The sequence below is a fragment of the Passer domesticus genome, chromosome 6 (assembly GCF_036417665.1).
Source record: "Passer domesticus isolate bPasDom1 chromosome 6, bPasDom1.hap1, whole genome shotgun sequence".
Taxonomy (NCBI): Eukaryota; Metazoa; Chordata; class Aves; order Passeriformes; family Passeridae; genus Passer; species Passer domesticus.
In genome coordinates, this window is record NC_087479.1 from 49,532,837 (window position 1) to 49,547,760 (window position 14,924).

General features: G+C 37.0%; 1 protein-coding gene across 8 annotated transcripts in view; it reads left to right on the top strand.

The window, feature by feature from the left end:
• Positions 1–14,924, top strand: part of SOX6 (SRY-box transcription factor 6) — a 403,867-nt gene that overhangs the window by 14,376 nt on the left and 374,567 nt on the right. For 5 of the 8 annotated variants that reach the window (XM_064425383.1, XM_064425386.1, XM_064425381.1 and 2 more), the window contains exons 4-5: positions 2,305–2,464; positions 2,585–2,698. The exons of 1 other annotated variant lie outside the window; for it this stretch is intronic. The gene's annotated coding sequence lies outside the window, so the exon portion shown is untranslated. Of the gene's footprint in view, positions 1–2,304; positions 2,465–2,584; positions 2,699–14,032; positions 14,302–14,924 lie in introns of those variants that run through there. 2 more of the 8 variants (XM_064425384.1, XM_064425389.1) reach the window with 2 other exon arrangements.

A 14,924-nucleotide genomic window follows, 5' to 3' on the forward strand; every position in this document is an offset into this window, starting at 1 on the left:
ATGTTGCTCAAAGACTGCAGCACCAAGGCGAGCAGGGGGGCTTTGAAGTCGTGCTGAAGGGTGGTGCTGGATCTTGGAGTGGGCTTTGATTTCCCTATTTCCATGAGTGTTTTGACCTTGTCTGAGCATACATCTTATACTACTGAGCAGTTCTGCTTTGACTGCCACAAAACTCATGTTCTTCTGGAGGCGAGGATTAGGATTAGAGAAACAGGCAGTGCAAGAGAGTCCTGCACAGTCTGGTGTAGGAAGAGATGAGTCAGAAAGACCATGAAGAAACCCAATTTTTTTGTTGTTGTGCTGGCTCCTATTAGCCTCACTTACAGGAGTGAACACTTTCTAACGCTTCTGTTAGAAAGCTGTGAATTCTTTTTGCTTTCTGATTATAAATATTAAGGCACTTGTACAAAAAGATTTATCTATTATTCAGATAGAACAAAGATATTTAGTTTGTATGATTGAAAATCTGCTGGACAGAGGTTTTCCTTGGGGAAAAAAATCTGCAGTAAAATTTATGACCATGCATTTTGCTAAGTCTTCATTAGCAGCTCATTAACAGGTAAAGAGTCAAGCAAGGTGTTTTTCTGTTTTTTCAAAATGTTTGTATTTCTTCAGGAAATAAAATCATCAGTGTGTGTCTTCTGTGTATGTATTGTCTTCCCATGTCTTCATGCATATAAATAGATATCTATATCACTATCAATAAGTTTATATATCTGTAGGAATGCAAATATATGTGTGTGTAATATAATGGCTGTGACCATATAGCCATTTTCTTACCTTATCTTTTCCCCACATTCCACACCTTTATTTAGGCATAACATTTTTTCCTCATCCTTCTGTTTCTCTTGTCTGTTAAACTTTGGACTTTCCAGGACAGAATCTGCCTTTTACTGTGTATCTTCTGTCTATGAGTAGTGCCTGGTAGAATGGAATGCAGTTGTGAGTTGTTTTTTTCTTTTCTTTGGTCATTTTGTATCACAACTAAAACTGACTGAATTTATTTTGTTGGGCTGATAAAAACAAATTCTGACTGTTGAGCAGTTGAGCAATTGAAGACAGATAAGAATCTTTTACATATGTAATGAAATTAACATGCAGACAATGGCTATTTTTATCTTTGATGCTGGCTTTGTTGTTTTTGGATAACAATATAATTATTTTTTTATCAATGAATTAGTATTTATCATATTAAAATAACAATTATTTTTATAGTCTTGGTGGTGGTGGTGGTGGTGAAAAAATAAGGGATTCTAAATCTAAGGTTACTTATTTGGAAGTGTGTGATAACATACTGAAGTAAATTAAAACTGCAACATGAAAGGAAAATATTGTTGCACAATTTTTTTTCCCATCTGCTTTAATGAATTCTCTGTGTGCAACAGAGACTTGGAAGCAAGGGAGAGTCATTGATAGTGAAATTGTTTACTTGGCCTATAGAACTACCTTTCCAACTTTAGTTCATAAACTTCTGGTCAAAAAAAATTGCTTGAAAATGTTTTTCTTGGTAAAGGCTAAAATAATAAATTACAGTGCCTACTGGAATTATGTATATCTGTTATTTTTGTATGTTGTGAGTAGCAGATTGGAACCATAACTGTTTCCATTTTAAAGTACAACTTTTCAATGTGTAAATAGGTAAGTACTGTATATTTAAAACTGTAAGAAAGACACCAAAATACAGTATGCAACTATTTGTAATTTAATTAAGAATTCTTGCAACTATTTGTAATTTAATTAAGAATTCTTAATTTCAAGTGTTCATATCTAATTCCTGAGAAACATGCAAAGTGTATGTACACTTGCAGGTATTTTTAACCATTGTGCAAGAAAACAGATTCTAGTCCAGGACAGTGTGAATAAAAAAAACCCCTTCAGTGTAGAGCAATTTTAAATTTACACACTGTCCTATAAGCAGCCCAGTTCATATTCTTGCATTGTAATTAACTGATTTGTAATCCTGGTGATGATTTATGGTGGAGGAATTTCTTTGGATTTCTGTTTGTTCTCTAAGGATTTAACCTTTTATCTGTCTTTCCACGCTAAGATTTTGGGTGAGTTGAGATGGCTTCAGTCTGTTTAAAAAAAAAAAAAAAAAGACAGCCTTAGTTTCTAGGGTCCTGATGTGTTGGTTTATAATTGTTGTTTATAATGCCAAAATAAGGCAGTTGATAAAATAAGACAATTTATATTTGCTGTACTGATATGCATTTGCAGATCTGAAATTCACTGTTTTGGAGTGGTTTTATTATTTCCTTTTTATGATACCAAAACATCTAATCAGGCAATGACATATTTCTTAAGGTATTATGGGACATGAGTGACAATCCAGCAGATTTTAAAGGATCACTGATCACCATTAATTTTCCCAGTGACCAACATTTAATAAAGAGGATGTTTGATATCTTGAACTCATTACAAAAGGAGACCAGTGATTTCTGCCCACTTGTAATGACCTTTTAAGGTAAGAAATGTGTTGCTGCTTTGGAATACTCTATGTGCTCTAGTAAATTAAGGTGGTTAGTTCATAATTGTATTATTGTAAAGCTCTCTATGTTTATATCATAATTTGTTGTGATGGCAGGACTGTGAGGAAGCATGCTGGATTGAACAACCCTGTGGCACACAGCATGGGATAATTGCCAAACACTGCCTGCATCGTCTGCTCTGACGACAGCAGTTCCAGGCTGCCCTAAAGGTACACAGTTGTACATCGACACATACTGGTTAAAGAGAATATTGGTCAAAATCTGGGCTCTCCACTCTGTGGAGACGGCTCAGACAAGATTTGTAGTTCTAGGTTAAACTAATGCACATGGGAAAGATATTCTGTGGTCCTTATATTCTTATTTGTATGTCTACTGTTAAGAAGAAACTTCTGCTTCATTATGTTTTGATTGGGGTTTTTTTGGTTTTGTTTGTTTTGATAACAATGAAAAAATGTCTTATTTCTGACAAATTCCCTAAGGAAATATGTTGAATCTAATGAATCAGATGTTGGATCTAATTAAGGGAGGGATTCAAGGATTCAACAATCCTTGAGCTGTGCTCCTACAGGCAGTTTGAGTTCAACTGACGTGATCTGCTTGACTAACAAAAATCCAGTTTTGAGGACTGCTACCAAATGTGCATAAACAAAGCTGAGCAGAAAGACATGGCATTTACAGGTGTTTTCATAGCTGTCTCATAAAAGCCCATGTTACATTTTCCCAGCCTCAGGGATGCCATCCTTGTGTGTCCTTCCCCATGCCACACAATCCTCCCTTCCCAGGTTTCTTCCTTCTTGCTCAAGGACATGGAAAGTACAGCAGAGCAATGCTGCTAACAACAACAAATCAATACACATCCAAATTGGATTAACCACACTTTGCTTTTATTATCTCAGCCAGGGCAGGCCAGTTAACAATACTTTGAAATCAAGTTCCTTCTTCTCAATAACTGTACATAGAGGACATCACACATGAAACTTTTATTTCTGAGAAACTTTTATTTCTAGAAATCAGTCATCCAATAATTCTCCAAATCTGAAAATGTGTTGATTGCATGAGTATTACTTTTGCTGCTTTTCTCTTCTTTTAATTCCTGATTTGCAGCATTTTCCCCTTGAAGTATCCTTTACACTCTTTCCATACTGCTCTCCACTGCTGTCCTCCAGAATGTGTTTGTGTTAACCTTTAACATACCTTGACTCCACTACTTTACTTTTGGATATCTCTTTTTGTGTCTGCAAATAATTTACACTAATTTCCTAAATTATCAGCAGAAAACCGGAAGTGGGAGCACAAAAGTAACTGTAAATTGATTTATCCTAGTTACATTCAATGTAACATTGTAACATATCCTAGTTACATTCAATGCTAATCAATGTATATCTGGGAACAGTCCGTGTGTCACTTTTTTGTCTGCTAGAATTCATCACTCTGGGCCTTCTTGGGAAGTATGTGGCCAATATAAACTTTTCTAAAATTTTTAAGGTGTTTTCCCCAAAAATCAGTGACAGATTTTATCTTCCTTCCAACTAGTGCAATCTTCAATTGGGACAGCTAAACCTACTAACTAATATCTGTTTATTTATGTGCTTCCAAATAGTCTATTCTCTTTTAGGAATTAACATACCAATACTTTGTAGCTTCCCTGCAGCTTTTGTCTGCAATTTCCAAATTGATATTTACAGAGACTTTTTTTCTTGCTGCTGTAACTGTAGTCAACATATTAGAGTTTTTGCTTTATTACAGTCTGAGTGTAATATTAGAAATTTTTTTGTTCCAGACTTCTTGCCTCCTAAGTATTTTTCTCCTTTCTCATAGATTCAGTTTTCCAGCACTTCATCATGTGTATGTAGTTGCCCTTACAAATGTTAGCCAGATAAATCTGTTTGTTCTAAAAACTGACATATCCTCAAGTAAGAAAATATTCATGTTTTAAGGGTGTGGGATGGCAGAATTTAGAAATTTGCACAGAGAAAAAACGTGCTGTCTTCCACACTATTAATTTTCCAAATGCCAGCTCCTACTCTTGTTGGTTTCAGTCACTTTCAATCCTTCTCAAAGGGCCTCTACCTTATCTTCTCATCTACACAATAAAGGCTTAGAAAGGAGAAATTTACTCGCAAGTGTGATCTGTGTAGCTCAAGAAGGATTTTTCCTGGCCTGTTATACCCTACAGAAACTCTGCTCCATGTCTTTAAGACCATGAGAGCTTTTTCTTACTTCTTTAGTGTTTAAGTAAGAATACTGATTTTATTTCTCTGGTATCGTGGTAATTTAAACTCTGTATACTTACTCATTCTATCTTAGTGTTTTTAGAGAAAGTACAGGGGTTTTTGGAAGCTTCTAAGCGGTCAGGCTGGCTCCAGCTCTGGGTCCATCACAGCTGGAGTTGATCTAAGTTTGGACTGCCTTGTCCTCTCCTCTGTTGGCTCTGGTTCTGTGTTTCCACCTTCTGTGCTGTGCTGGCACTGCCTCTTGTCTGATCCTTCTGTGAATTGCTCCTTGGAGCAGAGCTGGCTGAAAAGTTTTTTTGTTTTGTTGGGTTTTTTTTCTCTTCACATCCGTGGGGTTAGCTTAGAGATGAGCAGCCTCCCTGGGCTGGCTCCTGCGCACATGCGTGGGTGTCAGTGCTGAGGCAAGGGAAAGAAGGGAAAGCCTTGGTCAGTAGAGGAGGCTCTGAGCACCCAAATTCTCTGTAGGTTTGAGGTGCCATAGGATCCCACCCACAGTTCCACCTTTTCTCTGAGCTGATCTCCACATCAGCACCCATTCCCTGCCACTGGTCCCTCTGGGGCCAGCACTATTTTGTGTAGTTTGTACTTTCCCAAATCACAACAGGAGCCCCTCCTTGCACCCTGAAACCACAGCAGTTGCTTCAGCTTATGGAGCATGGAGCCATGTAGTGTTACTGCTGGCAGTGAGGGTGGATGAAGAAAAGTAAATATTTTTTTTTTAAGTAAAAAAAAGTACATGCCAGTCATTAAGCCATGTAAAGTAACTGTGGAATTGCAGCTTGTGAAGTACAAGTATATATATTTATTACATTTTACCAATGAACCAGCTGGTTTAGCCTTGACACGACTTTTAAGAAGACTGTTCTTGAATGGAAGATTGTTCTCCCCCACCTCCTCCTCCCACTCACAACTCCCAGTTTAAGTCTCTTGGTAGCCACCTGTAAGGCCCTGTCAATATAAAGTCCAGGTCTAGCATCTTTAATATTCCAGAAATCCAGGATGTGTTTTTACACATATAAATATATATGTAATTCCATTTGTATTTACAGAGAAAATCAATAAAGCGATAGAGTTATGAAAAAAGTAACAGATTTAACAGATTTTCATTGAAAAATAATTTCATTTGGTTCCTTGAAGTGTGCAACTAAATTCATTGGGAAGGAATAGGATGATGCTATTGGCCTAAATGATGGCTGTTCCTTTAGCCTTTGCACAGATGTTGATCTGTCCTGAGATACCCATTTTGGACACAAAGCAGGGAATGACTGAAGGAAAACAGTAAGACTAGACAAGAGTTGCAATTACTATGCAAATTGGAATTCATCTTGCTTGCCTTTGTCTCTACAATACTGGTATCTAGCCTAAATTAATTGTTTCTAGGTCTTTTTTAAGGTGGGAGAAAGGGACAAGACTTCTCTAGTGCTAGTTTCTCTTCTACTTCATGGGCAAACCAGGCAATATTGAAATGTGCTATGGTGATACCTCTCTGGATGAATGGATGGATGTATTTGATTATAAAAAAATTCTGCACAGTTAGCTTATACTAGACAGCTACTTTTAATTTCCTGAACTTTTATGAGCTATAAACTAAGATTGAAACTCAATTATCATATGCACAAATTTTTAATCCCTTTAAGTGTGGAAAACCTTTATATGACTGGCAGCTTTTTTGTATTAGCTAACTGCAAATATTTCATCAACTTATTAGTTACTCTTTACACAGACAGAGCTACATCCATTTTAAAGAAGTTCTTTCTAAGAAATGTAGTGATTTGAACAAGAAAAAATTTTAAGCAGACATCAGAGAAAATAGACAATCTTTGGGTTTTAAATTAAAAAAAGTATCTAAAGTAAAATCATGCTGGAAACTTTACTGTGTTTTGGCAATAGCTTGCTTACTGAACATAGAGCTATTTATTTAGTCCACTATGTTCATGAAACCTTAGTAAATTTTTGAAGTAAAATTTGCAAGCAGCATAAAAATCTAGCTGGCTAGTAACAGGATAGTCTCTGCATAAGTGTGGTTAAAAATAAGAATTAAAAAAAATAAATCCAGATTTTAAGGAGTAGTATCTCTGCCTCGAAAGGGCAAGAGTCTAAATCTAAATGTAAGTGTAAAAGCTGGAAAAGATTGAACATATGTTATTTCCCACCAGCACAATATTAAATGCAATTATTTTCTTTCTGCTAAAATCTTGAATATATCTTGCAACACAACCTCAAAGAGTCCCCTGCTGCTGTTGATTATAGTGAATCCCACTTCCTGCCACCCAGTAAGTCTTTGCAATTTTCTCTTTTTCGCCACCCTGTGGAGATAAATAATGTATATTAATGTGGAAATATCAACAGTAAAATCTCTTAATATTCTCCACAAAATAAAGCTTCTCTCTAAATCAAAGGATTTGTATCATTCATTAATTTTTTGAGCAAAAAGAAGCAAGTTCCTTATGTAAAGGCTTTGAAAAGTTTGAATCTGAGTCTTGGAAAACAAGTGTGCCAAATACTGTATAGGAGAGAGATGAGTTTTTTCAAATTGAAAAAAGGATTTGGTATAGTGTACTACATTGAAACCACAGATTTTAGTGTTTTCGTTTCTCAGACCCATTAAATAGACCTTGACAAATCCCTGTTTCTCTTCCTTTGACCCAGAACCTTAGGAAGTGTGTCAGAGAATTTAGTGCTGTTTTTCAGGAATTGCTCCCTGTGCTGAACACGACTGTGGAGGATGTTCTATAAAAGGCTCGTCATGTGTGGCTGTGATAAAAATGTGCATTCAAATCCAATACATTGCTAATTCCACACTCAACTCTCCCTCCTTTTGTACATTAAAAAAATGTAACATGACAAATGTCCTTTGCAACTTTAGGTTGTAGAAAGGGCAGGAAAAGCAAAGGCAGAAACTGTGGTGCCCTGAATACTGCTTTACCATCGAGGCTGAGGTTTCAGTGCTTAAGTGGAAAATTGCCATACTAAAGAAATTATTGCTTGCTGACTATACGAGTTGGGGATCTGGGGTGTGTGTGATCATATTGATTCTAAAGTGCTCTTTTTTTCCTTAACATGTTTTTCCTTTTAATTCCAACTTCCAGGAGCATGGGCTCCTTTGATGAACACTGTGAACATTAACTAAGTTAATTTAAGAGAAACCCCAACCCTATAATGCTAACCTTTCTATTGCTTAAATCAGAAAGCTAATTGAAAGAAATGTTCAAACTAGAAAAGAAGAAAATTTTAAAATAAAAATAAAAATAAAGAAAAAAAGGAAGAAACCTTCTCAGAACAGAACCCCTAGTCACCAACATTTCAGATGGCAGTCTGAGGAGTCTAACCACTCTGTATTATTAAAATACCATCAAATTAAAATAACGGCAAAATACTGAGAGGCAAATTGTGTCCCCTCCTCTGTGGTTGTGGCAGGCCAGCAGTCAAGGATGCAGCCAGGAGTGTAATTTCTGTGGGAAGGAGGGGAGGGAAAAGGGAGGATACCTTTTGTGTTTCAGGGCTGGGGAATGTGCTACGAGAAAAAGTGGGCAGTTGTGAGCTGCATTTTATTAGCTGGTTTGGTACTTGGCAATAGTGCAGCACCAGTGCAGGCTCTTACTGACTCAGGGAGAAGCTGTTTCCTTCTTTTGTCCCCTTCTGTCCTACCAATAACAGCTGCTGGGAAGGTATTTTCCCCATGCTGTTTTGTTGAAAGGTAGACAAAATATTTTCAATTATCCCTTGCTGTTAGATTTCTGTGTAAATAGTTTGTGTTATGGTAAAAATCCATCTAAGGCAGGAAGACTGTTTGCTACTTTCAGCCCAAATTCTGTAAACATTTCTATGCATGTTTAGTTTTCACCATGTGAGCAGTATCCATTTGGGTGAAGTTAAGGATGGCTGTAGCTGCACGTTGGAAACTTGACCTACTTTGCATATCATTATGCATGTAGCACAATTTTAGTCCAAGAGAGTGTCCTGGAGATGGGAAGTCTGAGTTGCAGAAGAGTCCGTCGAGGAAATGAAATCTAGCCAACTAATATGAATTAAATATTTTTGTACTTTAGTGTAATATGTTCATTCACAACTGGAGAAGTAGTAGGAATAACATAAGCATTAACAAAAATTAGAATTTATTCAGTGGCTGAGGCAGAAACCAAAAGCACCTTGGATGGTGGCAACACACAGGTGATTTATGAGTGCCTTTTATGATTAGAACTGCAGATTTTGGGATTAGTTTACTTTGCAAAGATCATTTTGTTTATTTTGAAAATGTAGATATGCCAAGATTTTAAAAAAAATTAATGTGAAGTCAGCTATGCATTCTCTCACTTGTACCAGGACATTGTAATGGCAATACTTGAAAATCCTCCTATCGAATGTGATGCAGGATTTTAACTGTGAAGCTCATTACTAATTATGAGTATTTTACTAACTATGAGTATTTTTACACATTATCTATTCCATTAACTTAGTTCCTGATACTGCAGAAGTTTAGATGCCCAGAATTATACAGAGTGAATATTCCATTAGAGTAAATGGGACTCCTACAAATGTGTGAAGTGAAATGTGAGCGTGAATCAAGCGGGGCTGAGGCTTTTAATGGGAATCTTGTTATGCATAAATATAATTGGTATGTGAGGAGTCTTTCATGAATTAAGTCCCCAACAGGCTCCCTCCAGGTGGAGAAATAGGATAAGATGCAAAGTCCAAGAAGGGTAGGCCCCAGGTTTTTAGAGACTTCTGTCCACATTCACACGCATGGAAGCAGACAGAAGCAGATATGGATCTGTCTAAATTGAGGCAGGCATTCTTAGCATTTTTCTACTCAAGTGACTTGATGTAAGTGACTTGTTGAGAAACACTCTGTAGGTTTGTAGCACAGCCAGGAATAGAACCCACATCTCCTGACTCACAGTTATAGACCAGACTTCTGCTCAAATTTGTGTGAAAACTTAATTGCCCATGTTTCTCTGTGAGGGGGAATTTATTAATATTGCTGCTACCTTATAGTGTTTTCTAATTTTGTTGATATTATCCCATTAAATAAAGGTGTAGAGCTGAACGTGAGCTTTCTCTGAGTAGATGCAGAGCATCTGGTTTATACAAATGGTTTCCCACCAAAAAAGAAAACTTGGAACTGTAGATTTTTAATGCACAGATCTTGTGCTGTTGCAATGTTAAGAAGTCCTTGTTGTTATGAATGTGCATTATGAGTATATTGTACACAGTCCTGGTATGCAAATGTGTAGCATTCAGAGAAGTGAAATAATTCTGTGTTATTATTATCTTTGTAAATTGCATCTTAAGAGTTTGTTGAGGACTTTACGACGGCAGTTTTCTATAGTCACAGCTATACAGCACAAAGTGTTTCTTTCATTATTAACAATAACTGAGCCAATGAAAATGCTTTTAAATATACACCAGACAAGCAGTTATCCAGCTCTTCCTTCTTACCATCCACAAACCATCTTTTAGCATCTTATAAACGAGCATGTAAAATAGCTTTGTAAACATCTGCTTTTCATTGTTAATTGTCAGGAAAACTAGAGATTTAAATGCTTCTTTTGTAGCATTCCTTAATCCTATCAGAAAGGAGAGCTCTAGATGCTTCTCCTTTCTCACTGCAGATAGCTTCCACAGGCTGGAGGTTTTCTTCTTTTTCCTTTTAATTTCTTTTCTTTTTTGCAATATCAATAGTTTTCATTTACTTACAAACAGCTTGTTTCACATCTCAATTTGAAAGGTCTTGCACATTCCAGACTGTGTGGCAACTCAGTAAATTTAAACCAAATATACTATGGAATTATTGATTGCTGTATAAAATGTGTTGAAAATCTAAATTTTTTTCTTATTACGATCTGCTCAGTATTTTCTTTCATATATAAACTATCAGGTCAGGTATTGTATCATACATATGAAATAAGAAAACAGAGTATATGTTCATACATAACATCAAAAATAATACATAAAAAACTCACACTGCTACAATACAATTATTATTTTTTTAGAAACACTGCCTTTATTTTGGTTAGCTTTTCTGTTCTAATAATCAAGTCATTAATGTCAGTTGAGCGTGTCTGGCAATGATTTACTTAAGGTAGCATTCATAACACACAGTAGCTGCATTATACAGGAAAAATAAATCTATTCATGTTACATTTCCTACCTTTAAAGCTTTTTAAAAAATCTTGTATTATGGTCCTGGATTTGTAACATTTGACTTTTTCCTTCTTCCACACACAAAAGGAACATTGATGATTTAAAACTATTTCAAGTTTTATATTTCGTGGACAGGAATAAATCTTTATTTATGTTTTTTTTCCAAATCTGCTTCATTTGGGAAAAGATACTTTTTTAACTTAGAGTTGGAACATTTCTGTAGCTTTCGTCTTTTAATTTTGGTGTTTTGAAGTCAAAGTCTGCTTAACTAAGTCCTCCAGCACAGTCATTATTTTAGAATAATTTAGATTTCTCCCTGTTTTGTTAATTAAATAATAATTTAAGGGTACCATTACCTTTTAATGTTTTTATTCCTGCTATTCAATATTTACTTCTGGAACTTCCTAAAAGAATTGTTACACGGACTTCAGCATCATTGCATGTAAAATTAATTGAAATGACATATTGTTGCAGTTTCTATGACAACCATATCATGATGCTGATGCTCTCAAAAATTTATAAACTACTATTTCAACTATGCTAATAGCACTGAGTAGAGCTAACATTTATTTACTTAATATTCTTATTAGAATCAAGCTTTTAATACTTCATTTTAAAAAAATCAGAAAAAGGTGTATGTCAGTATTTTTTGTTTGTCTGGTGGTTTTTATGTGACGGAATTCTGGCTTTCTATGAGAACCTTTTTAAAATCTAACTCTGCTGTGTTATGCTGTGTTGACAAAAGGCTTATTCACTCAAAACAAAGAGAATGTATATCATCACTCACAAACTTTTAAACACGACATTCCAAAAGAGCTCTTACAGTGCAATCCACGGCAAAAAGCAGTCTTGTTTTGCTAGTGGAATATTTAAAGCCAGTTTATTCCTATCTCTATTGTCCTAGATGCTAAACCTCAAATGCTTGTGACATGAGAGCACTGATTCATTGGCATGACTTAGATAAATAAAATCACAAGCTGAAGTGTCTTCATGATCAGGCACAGAGTTATAAACCCCCTAAAAATGTTTACTTATTACTGCCTTGTTTTATTGTAAATGGGAAATGTGAAAAGGCTTTGCCTGGTAACTTGAATTTTTTTTCCATATTAAATACATACCTTTAGTATAATCACGTTATTCCATCAATCTACAGGCTTTTAGAAGTTAGCTGATTTTAACAGTTTGACAGGGAACTCTATTACTCAGGCAACACTCACATTGGAATCAATGAGTGTTTTCTTGAGTAAAAAATTTAGGACCAATGTAAGATGCCTTATTCAAGTTACTTCATAATTATATAGATTATATATGATGACTTAAAAAATAGTGAGCTTTCCTCTCTAAACATAGTAATTTTATTCAGTCTAACTTGCACTTATTAAAAAAATGTGTTTTCTATTCAAAATGTGTGATTCTCATATATAAGGCTTATTGATCATTGATCCAAATAGGAAATAAAACACCTTGATCTTTCAGTCATTTGTCTTAGGAAGATTCCAAAACAGTCCAATTACATTTACTTCACTTCAGTCTTAAATCTGATATTGCCCTGGAAAAACGTTTCATATAATTGAATGTTCGAATACGTTGAGATCATGTCGCATTTCAGTTTTACCAGTATGAGTGCTTTCAGCAGTTTCTGCCCAACATTCCCGGTTTACTAAGCTATATTTAAACATGTTTTGAAAGATTTATACAGTGATTTTCTTCTTAGTCAACTTTGTTGCAAGAAGTTACTATTGCATATTTGGGTAAGAAAATGTGAAGTGCCCGAAGAGGAGAGGAGAGAGGACATGGTGTGGGATATGCCATGATATTTACAAGCTCCAAATAAAATTGGACAGCTTTAAATAACTCCATACCCCAAAATATCTTTGCAGACATTTTAACCTCTTGTCTTGGTATTTTCTACACCGTTAATCCTTTCTAGCATCATCATTTTGAGTCTCTTCATACGAAGCAAGCACTTCACATGCACAGGACTTGAGCTTCTGGGTGAAACAACTGACAGTGACATGAGCCTGCAAGATTAGGCCATATTGTCACAAATCCAAAAGAACATCTTGAAACCAATGCAATTTATAAGTGCACAGTGGTAGCAATATAAAATACAAAATCATTGCCCTATCTTGAGGATACCTTTTATTTCTGTTCATGTGGCATGTATATGTGGCTAAGTGGTAATACATTTATTTGCAGTGTGGGCCACTCTCCAGGTCAAAGACAACTTTGTTTATTTATTCTAACCTTCAGGGTTGTTTTTTGATATTTTTGTTTGGTTTTATTTGGATCTTTTTATTTGCTTGTTTTTATTTTTATTTTACTCAGTATATGTTTGTAGCACAATAGTTTGGTCAGGGACTTTGTGCTTTGCTGGTGGGCTTATTTTTTATTTGAGGGGTTGGGTGTATGATACAAAAATAAACTGATGGAATAATTGCAGTGTTACAATAGAAAGCCTATACATGCTCTGTTGAATTCCAGCATGTGCTGTCAGAATGGGACATTGCCAGTGAGAAAATAAAAGCACTGTGGTGTGCTGATAGGGGTTTGCAGTCATCATGTTTCAGCAAGGGCTTTTCTATCACTGAGATTCTAGGGAAAGATCCTCAGCAACTTTCATCTTTACACCACTGACCTAGAGCTTACTCTGGGCTGGAATGTAAAGTAGAGCTGCATGGGGCTGTAAGGGGGTCCTGTAGCACGAGTTCCCTCTCAACCCTCCACTGTGTGTGCAGGTACAGCTTTACCTGCCTCAGATCTTCCTGTCCCATTCATTCCTGAGACAAGCTCTGCTATTCCCAGCTGAAGCTGGGAAAATTGGTATAATATGTGAGGTTACACAGGTGCATGCCTCAGTATGAGTGTGATGATTGCTCTAAAGATCTCTGGCATAGCTTTGGGTTGCTTCTGGAAAAGTACATTTAAAATCACTCTTTATCTTGAGCTGCGTTTTTGTATGTTAGCGGTGGTTTATGGTCATCCCGTTGTACAGAGATGGGAGGTGAAAAATTATTAAGATGATAAACAGGCAAATCCAGCTGTTAGGTGAAATTCCCAAATGAGGAGCAGATGCGTTTCAGTGGAAATATTTGCACCTTCCACAGTCACGCTACTGTTTTTCTACTTTAATTCTGTGCATAAAAAGCATCAGGTGTGCAATCTTAAGGTGATTCCTAGTCACAGCTGAATGCAATTGCCATTTTTTGGAGCTTGTTGTTAGAGTTCTCGTGATTCAGGTGTGGAGGTTACTCTGCCAGTGCAACTAGTAGGTACGAGTTAAGGGACTTCACCTTGCCGGTGCTCTCAGTGCTTTTCTGGGCGCCGGGATGCCTTGATATGATGGATGCTTTCCAGTAGCTGGGATGCTTTCCACCAGCTGCTAAAAGCCTCCTGAGAGGAACCCCCTCCTGGGTTAAAGCTTTCCGTGAGAGGTAAGTGATGTGTTGTGCCCCTGTATAAGTCGATCTGTTTCCTGCACTAGATCCATTTCCATAGCTTTCATGTGCCTGGAGCATGCCTTAGAAACTCATTGTGCTGAGCCTTGTCCACAACTTTTAGCAGTGTCACCCCAGGTAATGTCCATGGGTGGTGACAGCCTAGTCTTTCTTCTTTTCTTTTTTCCCATTCCCCTTCTATTAATATAAATATAACCAAAGCCCCAGCCTTAAGCTTGAAATCAGCCTTAAGCTTAAACGACTTGAGAAGGAAAATCTTCCAGGAAAGCCGGGGCAGTGCAACTGGCTTGATTTTGGCCGGGGAAGGAGGCAGAAAGAGTATGGGCAGAGGAGCCAGCAGTGCTCCCTGGCACACGCTCCGAGGGGACGCTGCCTTCCAGCAGGGGGGTCGGAGGGGATTTACAGGCAGCGGTGCCGGCGGGAGGAGCGGGCCGGGATGCGCTCTGCCCTACTCACCCCAATCCTCCGAGGAGCGCCCAGCCACGGCGAGACGGGCGAAGGAGGGAGAAAGTCTCGGGGCAGGGGGTTAAGGAAAACACCGGTGCGGCGCTTTCGCCTTGCGTATTCCTATCTCCTCAATTCTCCTTAAAATTCTCCCC